This window comes from Mirounga leonina, unplaced genomic scaffold, assembly GCF_011800145.1.
Source record: "Mirounga leonina isolate KUSES-001 unplaced genomic scaffold, KU_Mleo_1.0 Mir_93, whole genome shotgun sequence".
NCBI classification, from domain to species: Eukaryota; Metazoa; Chordata; class Mammalia; order Carnivora; family Phocidae; genus Mirounga; species Mirounga leonina.
Window position 1 is genome coordinate 37,185,397 of NW_023270854.1, and position 13,921 is coordinate 37,199,317.

The 13,921-nt window shown below is 38.9% G+C and overlaps 1 protein-coding gene across 19 annotated transcripts in view; it reads right to left on the reverse strand.

The window, feature by feature from the left end:
- Positions 1 to 13,921, reverse strand: part of DTNA (dystrobrevin alpha) — a 342,111-nt gene that overhangs the window by 139,594 nt on the left and 188,596 nt on the right. The window contains exon 1 of one of the 19 annotated variants that reach the window (XM_034996294.1): positions 7,736 to 8,265. The exons of the other annotated variants lie outside the window; for them this stretch is intronic. The gene's annotated coding sequence lies outside the window, so the exon portion shown is untranslated. Of the gene's footprint in view, positions 1 to 7,735; positions 8,266 to 13,921 lie in introns of those variants that run through there. 19 annotated transcript variants of the gene reach the window in all.

Below are 13,921 nucleotides of genomic sequence, written 5' to 3' on the forward strand. Positions count from 1 at the left end.
ACTTCCCCATTTTGAACGGAGTGAACTGCTTCCTGAGCCAAAGAAGATGACAAGTGTTGCCCCATGGCCTCTCATGCCCTTCTGGACAAAACTGAGGACATGCAGTACAGTAGGAAGAACTCATCATATGAGGAACAGGTAGAGAATTATTCCCCAGATTCTGTCATTTCTAGAATAAGATAGGTTTATTTTTTTTAAAGATTTTATTTATCTATTTGAGAGAGAGAGAGAGAGCTTGAGAGAGAGTATAAGCTTTGGGGAGAGGCAGAAGGAAAGGGAGTAGCAGACTCCCCACTGAGTGGGGAACCCAATGTGGGGCTTGATCCCAGGACCTGGGATCATGACCTGAGCTGAAGGCAGAAGCTTAACCTGCTGAGCCACCCAGGTGCCCCCAGATGGATAGATTATTTTTAATGCAGGGTTTTGAAGCAGAATTTCCAACTCCATGGCATAGATGTCTTTTGTGTATATCTGCTATAAAGTTAAATTTTATATATTAAACACTGTTTTTCCATTGATTTCAATTTTTAAATGAGCAATAAATTCCAGAAGTAGTAAGGGCATAGGAAGTAGTCTTTGGGGGTGGGGTGGGATGAGGATTCTGTATGAAATACTAATACTAATACTAATACTACTAATACTAAAATAATAAAATCTACAGCAAAAAATTTAACTCCTTTTATCATGTCTTTGTGCTCTTTTTATCATGTCTTTGTGCTCTTCTGGTGTATGCTGCTTGTCCCTCATTCTTAAAGTGCCTAGCATATTATAAGGTTGCCAGGTTTCGTGTAAGTATGACTCAAATATAGGACATACTTCTACTACAAAATTATTCACTGTTCCTGAAATTGAAGTTTAATTTCACATCCTGTAATTCATCTGACAATCCTATTGAAATAGCCTCCTAGACTCAGAAAATATTTGTTGGGTGATTTAATTTTCTTTACTTTGGGTTATAGAAAAGTCTCTTCCAGTTTGTGGATTTTAATTTTTGCCATGGAATCTTTTCTTCAAATTAATTCCTTCACTGGAGCCAAGCATCTAAAAAAAATAATAACAGTTGCTCTGGCAGGGAAAAGAGGGGAAGGAGGGCTGAACACAGCCCACTGAGGCTCCCATCCTTTGCTACTGTTGAAAATCCATTTGTTTAGCCCAGACTCCTCACTGTCATGTGAGAAGAGGAGGCCCACGGAAGAGGGTGACTATAAATCCAGTGGCTTTGCTTTGCAATATGCAGTTCCTGCACATAAAGGCAACTCCGCAGTCCAGGAATGAGTTACACTCCTAAAGTTAATTTATAAGTTTCATTATAGCACATTTTCCTGCTCAGAAAATGCTATAATGTTAAAGTTAGATTATTAGGTGATCCAACAAGGTAACTAAAAAGTGAAATATCTACCATGGGAAAATACTAGGGAAAAATGTAGCTATTTCACATAAATTATGGGTAAGATAGGTCTTCCTGTACTAGGCTAAAAGCCTAATGATCATGGTTTGTATTAGTGAAACAGTGTAGAGGTAGGCAAACAGATATTCTGTTGTCTTTTTTTAAGCTTTAGGGAGACTGATAAACCCATTGGAATCAGTAGGAGGCTAATCTGGCAGGCAGAGCAGAAAATGCAGAGAAACAAGGGGTGAACAGAGAAGCTGGGGCTCTGCTAATCTTTCCCAAACTCTTCAAGAGCTTATAACATTTGGAGAACATCTTACGTGACTTCATCATCCCTCACCTGCCCTATTACTTCTTCCTATAAAGTCACTAACTCTAAAGAAAGAGAAAAATCCTCCAATCCTAATATCTCTCCATTTATTCATTCATCTATTTATTAATGCAATAAAGAGTTCAATATGTGGGCCAGGCATTGTATGAGTCATTGGTGACATAGTGGTAAACAAGACAGAAATAGTTTCGGCCCTCAGGAAACTTACAACTCATGGGGGGAGACAGACATGCAAATATGACTGTAAAAATAATGAACTATAATTGTGATAGTGATACCCAGAGAAGTACAATTACTGCAAACACTGGCTACCTAATACAGAATCATCATTATCAGCAGCAGTATTTATTATGCACTTACTATGTGCAAAGGATTTTATATCCCTTGTATCTACATTCACACAAATCTTGCAAAGTATGGAGGTAGGTATTATTATTATCACTTTTCTTAAAAAAAAGATAATGGAAAACTTCCTTTTTTCTATGTATAACCTCGACTACCTTCCAAAGAAGCCACTGGAAAATCCTTTGTTCTGCTAGCATCTTGATGCATTTTGAATACGAAAGTTAGGAACAAGAACAGAAGAGAGCTAAATTTCTCTGTATAGCAAGAGGAAAAATATTTGTAGTTCCTAAGAAACAATCTGGAGTCATGTGTGAGGGGCAAAAAAGAAGAGAAAAAGTAAGAATGACATTGGTAGAGAGATGAAAAAGGCTGTGTGCTTCCAGCCCCCCTCACCCCCCAGCTCTGCCAGTCCTTGCCAATCCCATACCTGCAGTGAAGTTACCAGACATGTCAGTATTGAGTGGATTCTTCGTGGATGCTGGATAGGGGGTCAAGTCTCACTTACAATCTGATAAAGGGGGAAAAGAGAACACAGCTTGCATGCTATCGGAGCCAGATGAATAATAGGTTAAGGGACAGGAACTCCCAAGAATTCCCAAAGGTTGTGGGAAGGGTTTACACTTTCAAATTGGTTCACACCAACTTTATCTGACTCCCCAGGGGCGTAGGAAGTTCCGGCTGATAACTGGATTATCCAAATGAGGACATATGGACTCAGAGAGGTCCCAAAGCTAGTTATTGTATAAAAATTACATTTGAACCTAAATCTGACTTCAAGGTCTGTACTCTTCCTACTTGGTCATGCTTCCTCGGTTTTCTCACCCTGTATGACTCTGTAGGGAATTAGCTCCAGACTGACCAAAGTAATGGCTGATGATTCTCATGTCAGAATCCCCCAAAATTGTGTGCTTCTTTAATGCTTAACATCCAAAGTACTTTTACAGACATTACTTAATGTATGGAATTTTACTTCTTCTGAATGAAGAACTAAATAAATTGTGCTAAATAAATCCCAAGGGGTTGTTAGTGCTTTTTTACTACAAATCACTCATCCAGCTGTTCCTTCATGGGGTATTATCTGCCATATGCAGCTTTGCCAAGCAGAGACACTCAGCTGGGGAGCAAATGTAGAAGTTGCGTTTGCTGTGCTTGTGGACAGACATCAAGAGCAACGTGTACATCCTGTAGGCTTTGGAAAGAAAACTGGGGACATAATGTCCTGGTTAAAGCAAATGCCTACATTTATTTTTGGAATTATTTCTTGGAACTGGGAGATGAGTTTTTTCATGCAGAACCAAGGACAGGAAGCAAGAAGGTTAAGAAAATGCAAAGCCTGAGTTCTTAAAGCTCTACTAAACTTAGCTAGTGTGTCCTGGAGGTTTAATCACTAGGTAGAGTAAATCCTCAGCAGGTATAAATAAACTTCGGTTCCTTTTAGATCGTCTGCTTTGTTTGGGGAACCGCCAGACCTACAAGGGCCATTTATCCCAAGTTGCCATTTATGTCTTTCCACCTTGAATTTCCCATCTCTTGTCTCTGTGTCCTCATTTAAATGATATTTACTTTTAGAACTTTGAGAGTGCCTGGTATGCTGTTGAAACTGCTCTTTGAATGCCAACATGGAATAAGCCCAGCTTTCTTGGAAAAAGTTTAAAAACTGGAGTGTGAAATTCTTTTAATGTATACGAATCCCACAGCTGATTTTAGTGTCTGGAAAATATCCACCATTTTACCTACGGCACGCGCTCGGACGTATTATTCTCTGTGTTAGCTCTCAGAGCAGTGTTCGCAGAGCAGAGAGATGCGGTCGCCTAGATGTTTCCTTTGGAGGGCTAGAACTTTTGCTTGCCCCCTTGCCATTTCACACACGTGGCAACACAGAATGTCTCTCTGTTGCTCGACTGCACATGAAGTCGCCGTAGAGCTGAAGGAAGACAAACATTTGGGAGGGGAGGTTTGGCTATGGCTTTAGACATCCCTTAGTTCCAATCTCCTCACTGCCATGTTCTACCTGCAGGTTTTGGGGCGAATAACTTAAGTTTCTCTTACCCTCAATTTCCTTCTTTGACATTCACCTTCTGTAATTCTGTGAGGACTGAATGAGGTAATTTTGTCAAATGCCTGGCAATGTACCTTCTAGTTTCTGTCACTAACATCTGTCACACTGTCCTTCCAACATTCCCTTTCCTCCTTTTCTCCTGTAAATCTCTCTCGTCATCTACTCCATGTGTTTGCTGTGGGGCTGACTTTGTTTCCCTTCAGACAGAGAAGTAGAATACCCCATGCCCCTGCCCCCACCCGGCCACGGTGACTGTTCAGGGCTGTGCACAGAACTCAAGCAGCTTTTTGCCACTTACTTGCTGGGATCTTGTTTGAGGTACTAAGAACAATTCCCTGCTGGGGATGCTGGTGGCCATCCTACTTGCCACTTGGAAAGTCCCTGTCCATGGGCTAGTGAGAGACCCGAGATCTGGTTATGCTGTTTGGGTTGGACTCAATAGGAATACAGTTAAGCAGAAACTAGCAGAGCCTGGAAATAGGAAAAGATGGCACTTTGGGGATGTCCTCCGGGTCTCCAGAGTCTAAACAAGTCTAAAAAGCCCAGGGTACCTGGGCTCTTTTTATTTATATCAATCAGTTCATCTTTTTAAACTGGTTGGAGAGGTATATCTTGCTGCAGTAGAAGGAGCCTATTATAATTCCCTTCTGTTCTCATGCATTATTTTTCTCAGATTAAAGAGAGGGCCTTGGGGGCGCCTGGATGGCCCAGTCAAGCATCTGTGTTCAGCTCAGGTCATGATCTCAGGGTCCTGGGATGGAGCCCAGTGGTGGGCTCCCTGCCCAGCAGGGAGTCTGCTTTTCCCTCTGCCCCTCCCCCTGCTCATGCTCTCTCTCTCTCAAATAAATAAATAAAATCTTTAAAAGAAAAAAAAAGAGAGGGCCTTGTTTTTTCCCCTCTCTTTCTCAAGATAGTTTTTGCCCTGATTCTTTACTATTTAGAAGAATTCCAAAAATTATACAAAAGAAAACAAAAACCATACTATTAGTGTTTTGGTTGATTCCCTTCTTGCCTCTTTTCCGTACAAAGCTGTGTTCGTATCGAGTATTCAATTCCAAATTCTGCCTCTATAACCTAATTTATATCACAGCATTGAAAAAGTAGCATATATCCACTGGAGAAAGCTTAGAAAACACAGGAAAGTAAGGGCAGAAATTAATGTATTACCCATAGATTAATCATTACTGACATTTTGTTTTCTTCTTTCTATCTTTCTTTTTAATTTCAGTATCAGGATTCAATGGTAGATGGTATTTTATTTAAAGGTATAGTCTCTCTCACTATTTATAAGACATTTTAAATGGTTTCATCATATAACTGTGCCATAACTTAATTTATTAAACAATCTATTGAATTTATTAAATTATTTATCCATTATTGGGCATTTAGTTGTTTTAAAAATGATTATCTTAATACTGATTAATATCCTTGCTTACAAATTTTTGGGCAAAAGTAGTACCATTTTACAGTTTGAAAAGCAGAATCACTAAGTCAATGCTCATAAGTATTTTAAGTCAATTAAAAGTATTATCAAACTGCTCTCCAAAAATTTGTAGTAAGTTCCACTCCTACCAATAATTTGTGAAATAGAATGAGAAATACCCCTTTGGTAGCTGCATAGGATTTCTTATCTATAGAATGACTTCAGCTGCTCATTTTTCCTGTTACAAGATATTTTCAATTTTTCACTGCTATAAATAAAGCTAAAAAAGAAATCTTTGTATCCATTTCACACTTCTCTAGGTGATTCCAAAAAGGAAGTTTTAACGAAAGGGTGTAACTATTTTCAAACTCATTGATACTTACTGATATTGTCAAATTGCTTTCCAGAATTATTGTGTTAATTTATACTTCCACCAATAAAGTGTGAGGATGACTTCCAACCTCACTAGCACGACATGTTGCCACTATTCAAAGCAAAACAACCCAATAGCAAAATAGCTAAAAATATTTGCTCCTTTGAAAGGTTGTTACGGCAATGTTTTAATTTCTTCGATTAAAAGTGAAGTTTAGTATTTTTTCATATACTTTTACTTTCACTTGGTTGTGAACTACCTATTTATGTCCCTTTCTCATTTTACCTTTTAGTATTTTTCTACAGGGTCTGCACAAGTTCTTTATGTGAAGGCTACACACCTATTATCTCCCATATGTGGACCAGACATTCATTTTATGAATTGTTTCTATTACGTTTCACATACACTTTTCTGCGTTAGGATGCTGGACTTTCTTCCCCTGCCAAGTATGGCCATCTGCACGTAACAAGGGAAGGCAGCACAGAACATGGGTTAAGATCCGGAGTGCTTTCACCGGGGATAACAGTATCTACCTTTCAGGACTATTGTGAAGAATAACTGATACAGCAAACATCATACAGTTTCTGATGCCTTGCCCATAGCAAGTTCTTACAGGTGTTAGCTATTACTTATACATTTTCCTTGACTATCATTTAACCTAGAATTTTACTAATGGTATTTTTTGATGTGAAGAAATTGAAAGTGTTAACGTTGTCAAATATAACTTCTTTTTTCCATTATGAACCTCCATTTTTATACTTATAAGGCCCTTGCCTTTCACAGATCATTTAAAAATCCTTCAGGTATTTACTCAAAAGGAAAAAAATATATATATATTTAAAGATTTTAACATGAATGGTCATAGTGGCCTTATTTGTAATAGTCAGAAGCAAAAACCCCAATGCCCATCACTGGATTAATGGAGAAACAATAAACAAACACAGCAATAAAAATGAACATATTATTGATTCATGCAACGACATGGTTGAATCTGAAAATAATTATGCTGAATGAAAGAAATTAGGCAAAATGAGTATGCTCTGGATGATTCCATATAGAAAACTCTAGAAAATGCAAATTAATTTATGGTGACCAAAAGTGGGTCTGTGGTTGCTTGGGAATGGGGAAGGGGTGAGAAGGTGGCATTACCAAGGGGCATGAGGAAACTTTGGGGGATGTTGGAAATGTTAGCTATCTTGATTCTAGAGATGGTTTGAAGGGTATACACATTATGTCAAAACATTAATTAATACCCTGTCAATAATGGTTTATTGTCAATTACATCTTGATAAATCTGTTTTAAAAATTCCTCTATATTTTTTCTAATTCCCACAGTTTGATTTATTATAAGTATTTAAATCTAATCTAGTTGGAATTTATTTTGTAGTATGAAGACCTTCTCTTTCCCCATGAGACTTACTGCATAATAATAATCTTCCCTACTGATATGTACTCTGCCTTGTCTAGCATATATTAATACATATGTTAGTATTTGTTTATAACCCAGGGTTTTCTCTATATCAACACCCTCTTTAATTATAGTTCAACTTAATTATAATTATAGCTTTATAATATATTTAATAGCTGCTAAGAAAAGCTGCCCTTCATCCTAATTCTTTTCTTGCCTAACCCTAATCCTCAACAAGAGTCTTAGATCTTAGCATTACTGTCAGAAGAGAACATTTAAACCCAAAGGATTACTTTAATACAATTTTAAACACCAAACGTAATAAATGTTGCAGTTCAGAATGGTTTTTTTTATGTTTTAAGGAAAAGTATAAGCAGTAGGAAGCCCGAATGGAAGCAATACTCACTGAAGTAAGGAACGTCAGTGTCGCCAAATTGGAAACACCTGTTGCTGACGACCATCACCTCTGGCTTTGTTTCTCCTGCTGAGACTTTAACATCGGTTCTCACAGGGAATCAGCCAGGGGGAAGAGTATTTTTGATATCTCCGGGAGACAAGAAAGACAGCTAAACCCACGAGCAGTGTTGGATAAAGGAGAGTTGCAAAGACGATTGTGTAATACGAAGGCCAAACACATACCTAGAAATAGAACGGGGCACTATATTGGTAGGATAAAATTGTATATTGTTTGGTTATTGTGTGAATATGGAAGAGACTAGTTTGGAGGCTCATAATAATTGCCTTTTTCGATTTTACATAGGCATGAAGCATCTGCCTTGTTGCCTTCTGGTTTTGGCCATTTGAACTATTTTAAATCCACTCGTTTAGATGTTGGAGGTTACAGCCTTTTCTTAAACTAAAAAGAATTGCTTCTCATTTTTATTCACATTAGTTTCCCACATTGGGAATTACAATTCCTGACTATTCTCTTTATTCCAAAATGATTTTTTCATCAGATGCATACGAATCAGTGATTACTTTTGAGGAGTACAAAGAGAATAACCAGGCAGTTAACACTTATTAAATACCTCCTGTGTACATAAACTACTTTGAAGTATTAAGAAAAAAAGAGGATCCAGTCTGAATAATCTGAATAAATCCAAGAGCTCTTTATCTGTAATAGAAGTCTTTTAAAGACAAATTGTTATCATTGAGGAGATTTTTACGTTTGAAGGTGAGAGGGACTTTGAGTGAACAGCATGTATTAGTAAATCAGTAAATGAAAATCTATGCGTTGCTGGCTAACTCAGTGCCTCCAAGAAGTTCATTCATTCACCTCTAAAGAGGGCATAATGATGTCATCTCCCTTGCAAGATTATTAGGAGATTCAAATATAATGCAACCAAAATACTGTGCAAACAGTAAATCACATACACACGTTAGTTATTATGGTTAATAAAAGCTTATTACTTCTCCAGATAATAAACGACACATAACATTTGCAGAGATTACTTTGGAAACCCCGTGAATCATAACATTATCCACATAGTCCCTAAATGTTCAAAGAAACTATGGCCATTTAAGCTTATGGAGACGTAGCCATCTGAGATGAAGGTTGCATAGCAGAGAATAATATCTAAAGACAGATTTTCCCACCTCATCCCCCAGCCGGCCCTTCCCTCAGTAGCAGAGTGGAGGGAGGTCTGCTGGTCTTCTGCCTCGTCTTTCTACGGGGGTGGTCCCTAGGACATTTGCCCAGTGACATCATTGGCTAAAACACTGGTCATTGATAGACAAATGGCACTATGGGAGTGACAGATGCAGAAGACAAGGCAATTGCTGGTCACCCATCCTGAGGCTTTCCCTTGCTCGCTCTCTTCTGCAATCCCCTGACTCCTTCCAGAGTCCTCACATTTCTGCCATCCTGAGCCATGGTGTCCTCAAACCTCCACTGCTCGTTTCTCATGCACAGTCCACAGCAGTACCATTCCCTCCAGGAATTCAGGAACAGAGCTGTGCTTTCACTGTCTCTATCTACAATGGTGAGTACCTTTAATTCTGCATCTGTTGATATTCTTACTTCAGTTAGATTGCAAGTCACCTCATTTTCCATTAAATTATTTCTGTGCAGAGGATGACAGTCCCCCTACCCCCAACTAACCCGTGTTACAGGAAAACCGATCAGAACCCAAGTTTGTGTCTGACTTTGTTCTAGGGTCTGGTTGGGTTGGGTTCTGCCTGGAACCACCTGCATGACCTTGAGGACTCTGTTACCAGTCCATTCCCTTATGACTACGCCTTTCCTACTTTGGCCTGATTCCTTTTCCTGGCTGCTAGCAGCTCACTAACTCCCTTAGGTGATGCAAATGTCAGACTGCAATGAACAGATTGATATATTATGCAAATACCGAGCATGGAAGGGAATTTCACTGGCTTGCATTAGGACCATTAGCTGCAGTCATTCTCTGTCAAAAGGGCAGAGCTGTGTAGATGTGTATATGGAACACCTCTGAGGTACATATTTTGAGGTGAAAACTTCGAGTGCCAGTCAGACTGATTGATAATGTTTGGGTAGAAAGAGGGTTCCTCCAATTTATAATGGGCATGCTCGTAAACAAAGCTTTACTCAAACTTACATGTGAATAAAGCCAAAGCTGCCCTAACAATCTCACTATTTCTGAGCAGTGTTGTGTAGAGTAACATAAATAGCACAACATCTTCTAAATCTTATTACATAATAATAATTGCTAGCAGCTTTAAGAATTTACTATATGTCAACTATTCTGTAAGCACTTTGTAAGTATTATCCCTTTACCTATAATAGACTTTACATAGATTAAGAGTAGGTAAGATGGCATAGTGGGTGAGCCCACTAACTACAGCTCTCTTATTAAGTGTAAGCCCTTGGGGAGATTAGTTAACCTCACTGGCCTTGATTTCTTCATGCATAATTTAAAGGTGATATATAATAAAAGGCTCATGGGGTTGTTGTAATGATTAACAAAGATAATAACTGTATGTATTCAGTGATTTCTATGTGCTAGGTATTGTTCTCTAAATGAGGATTCATTAGCTTAAAATTAAATGAGTAAACTAGGGGCGCCTGGGTGACTCATTTGGTTAAGCATCTACCTTCAGCTCAGGTCATGATCCTGGGGTCCTGGGACCTTGCTCAGTGGGCAGTCTGCTTCTCTCTCCCTCTGCCACTCCCCCTGCTTGTGCTCGTGTGTTCTCTCTCTTTCTCTCAAATGAATAAATAAAATCTTTAAAAAAAAGTGAGTAAACATGTTGGGAATAGTATCTGGCACTTAGAAAGTGTGCTACTTTATTACATTAGAGAATGCACAACATGGTCAGTACATTGCTATTCTCTGCTATTTCCTCCTCATCCTCTTTGCTTGGTCCTCCTGATAGCCAGACTACTGCAGATCCTCTTGGGCAATACCCCTCTCCTTTTTTCAGCTCTTTATTGTCAAGCCAACATTTCACTTCCTCCACTTTATTCTGCATTTTCAACACTCTTTTCCAACCATGGTGATCATAAGACTTTGGAAGAAATTGAAAGTAACTTCTTGGAAAACATTGGAGGCCCTGATGCTGGAAGTAACAACTTCTATTATCTTCCAATCCATAAGTGAACCAGGATATACTGCCAAGAGAAAAAAAAAAAATCCACCTCGATGGGCAAAGGCAGGAGAATAATAATGTACCCAAATCAGAAATTTATTTAGAAGACCTGTTTCCACAACGATAAAGGGAACTGTTTTGACCTTTCTAAATGAGCTCTAATTATATATTTTAAAAATCCTTATGTGTTGGAAAGAAAAAAAAATCACTCTATGTCCTTATCAAAGAACATTAAAGTTTTAATGAAAGGGATACTTTCATAAAGGGATAATTTCAGAAATATAAAGTATTTCTTTATAACCTCCATTATATCACATCTCCAAATAATATTGTGATGTGCCACATGCTTCAAGAACACAGATGAGAGTAAGTGGCACTTATTTCTGACAGGATGATTTATGCAAGTTGGTCTTGTTAGGAAAACTTGCATATTACAAGATAAGCTCTGTTTCCTTGGCAGCAATACTCTTGCTATAGTGTTGCATGCAGTTATTGACAATTTTCAAGGGGGCTTAAAAAATAAGTCAGATATTCTGTACCTGACTTACTGTAAAGACAGACAATTGGCAAAACACCTCTCAAATCGACTCCTTTTCAAATTCTACTTTCATGCCCTGAGCTCAGACCTGCCCTCCCTCATCCCTGTTCTGAACCACGCCATTAACTTCTTCACTTATTTCTGTCCATCTAATATGGCTTCCCCCTAGTCTGTTTTCTACCTTGCTGCTGGTATGACTTTTCTCAGACAGCTTCCCAGAGTATTCGGGATAAAGCAGTTTAAATTCCATAGAAGAGAGATGAGAATACTCAGCAAAAGTGGAAACTCCGTGTGGTTTAACAGGGCTGCCCCTGGTCTGACATCCTAGTTTGGCAATTATTGGCAGTGCAGTTTTCTCATCAATAAATTAGGGCAGTATTTGCTTCTTAGAGTTGTGGCAAGAATTAAATAATGCATGAGAAATGCTTGGGCTAATGCCAAGTGACCAGTATGTGGTTACTGTGATTGCAGTGAGGATGGTGGTGACAGTGATGTGATGATGATGGTGATGAAGGCGGTGGTGATAATGATCTGGTCCCTGAACACCTTCTGAGTTCTATTCTCGTTACATCTTCATGACTAGCTTACATCCTCAGAGATTTCCAATTCTCACCTTTCCCTGATTTTTCCCAACTGTTCCCTCTCTAGAGCTCTTCTTCTCCCCAGTCTCCTATTTAATGCTCACTATTTTTAAAGTTTGTCCCAATGCTTCCTTCTACACAAACCATTTTCTCACCCCTTCTCTGTAACATCTGGTCTGTGTCATATGATTCCTAATCATATTCCAAGGAAACTTTGAATCTAGGGACTCTAGACTGTTGTTATGTTTTCAACGTCAAGTCCAGTGTCTGACTGTGAAATAATAGAAAAGAGATATTGGTCTCTGCCCTTGGGCCCTGGCACAGAGCTCCTAAAACCCTTGTAATTTCCTAAGTGGTAAGAATATTAGAAGCATCTTTTGTTCTAATATTTGGTCTTTGTCCCTGGCTCCTGATAGAGAGCTCCTAAATACTTTGGAATTTTCTAGGTGATAGGAGTGAATGTCTTTGTTCTAAGGGTGACTCTTGGTGGGCTCCTGGATAGCTTTGGGATGGGGTTGGTCACCAGAAAGACCAAGCCACGACTAGAAGCTTGGAACTTTCAACTCCATCCCCATTCTCTGTGGAGAATGACTGATTGTGCCAAACTGATGAAGCCTCCATAAAAATCCCCAAAGTGTGGGGTTTGGAGAGCTTCTTGGGTTGGTGAACACATTCATGTGACAGGCCAGTGGTGAACCCCAACTCCACAGGGACAGAAGTGCCTGCCCTCAGAACTCTTCTGGAACTCGCCCTGTTTATCTGTTCATCTGGTTGTTCATTGGTGTTGTTTCTCATAGTCTCTGTTATCCAGTAAAACAGCAAACATTAAGTAAGTGTTTCCTTGAGTTCTGTGAGCTATTCTAGCAAATGACTGAGCCTGAGGAGGGGGTCATGGAAACTTCCAATTTATTGCCAATCGGTCAGAAGCACAGGTGATCCCTGGACTTATAACTGGCCTTGGAGTGGGGTGGGGCAGGTAGTCTTGTGAGACTGAGCCTTTAACCTGTGGGATCTGACAGTAACTCCAGGCAGTTAGTTAGAATTGTCTGGTGTGGAAAACCCACACATCTGGTGTCAGAAGGGTTGTAAGGGTGGTAGTAGTGTGAGAATAAAGGAAAACAAAGTACTTTTTTTTTTTTTTTTACACATGAGGCAGAAATCCAACTTAAGTATTTTCTTTTTGGTGAATGAAAAAAAACAGTGAACATTAGAATTCTTAAGTGAGGAAGGCTAAAGAATATTTGAGACCAAGACTTCTCTGAACAATTTTGGACTTACAGTCACAGAATCAAAAGATTTTCCTGTTAAGTATTTCCTTGAATGAAAGGGAAATTTCACCAAGAATATTCACCTTCTTGTCCTATATCACCCTTATTCATCAGAGATGATCAAAATGAATCCCCACATTAAATAAAAGACCCAATTTGTTGTCCTTAATTCTAGAGCCACACTGTCCAATAAGACAGTGTTAGTCAGAGATGGCTATTTGAATTTATTTATTTATTTTTAAAGATTTTATTTATTTATTTGAGAGAATGAGAGAGAGAGCACATGAGAGGGGGGAGGGTCAGAGGGAGAAGCAGACTCCCTGCTGAGCCGGGAGCCCGATGCGGGACTTGATCCCGGGACTCCAGGATCATGACCTGAGCCGAAGGCAGTCGCTTAACCAACTGAGCCACCCAGGCGCCCGGCTATTTGAATTTAAATTACTTAGCATTAAATAAAATTAGATATGCAGTTCCTCAATGACAATAGTCATATTCTGAGGGCTCAACTATAGGTGATTAATAGTTACCATTGGACAGTGCAGACATAGAACATATTTAGCACCATGGAAGATTCTTTTTTTTCCTTATTTATTTATTTATTTATTTATTTATTTATTTATTTATTTATTTATTTATTT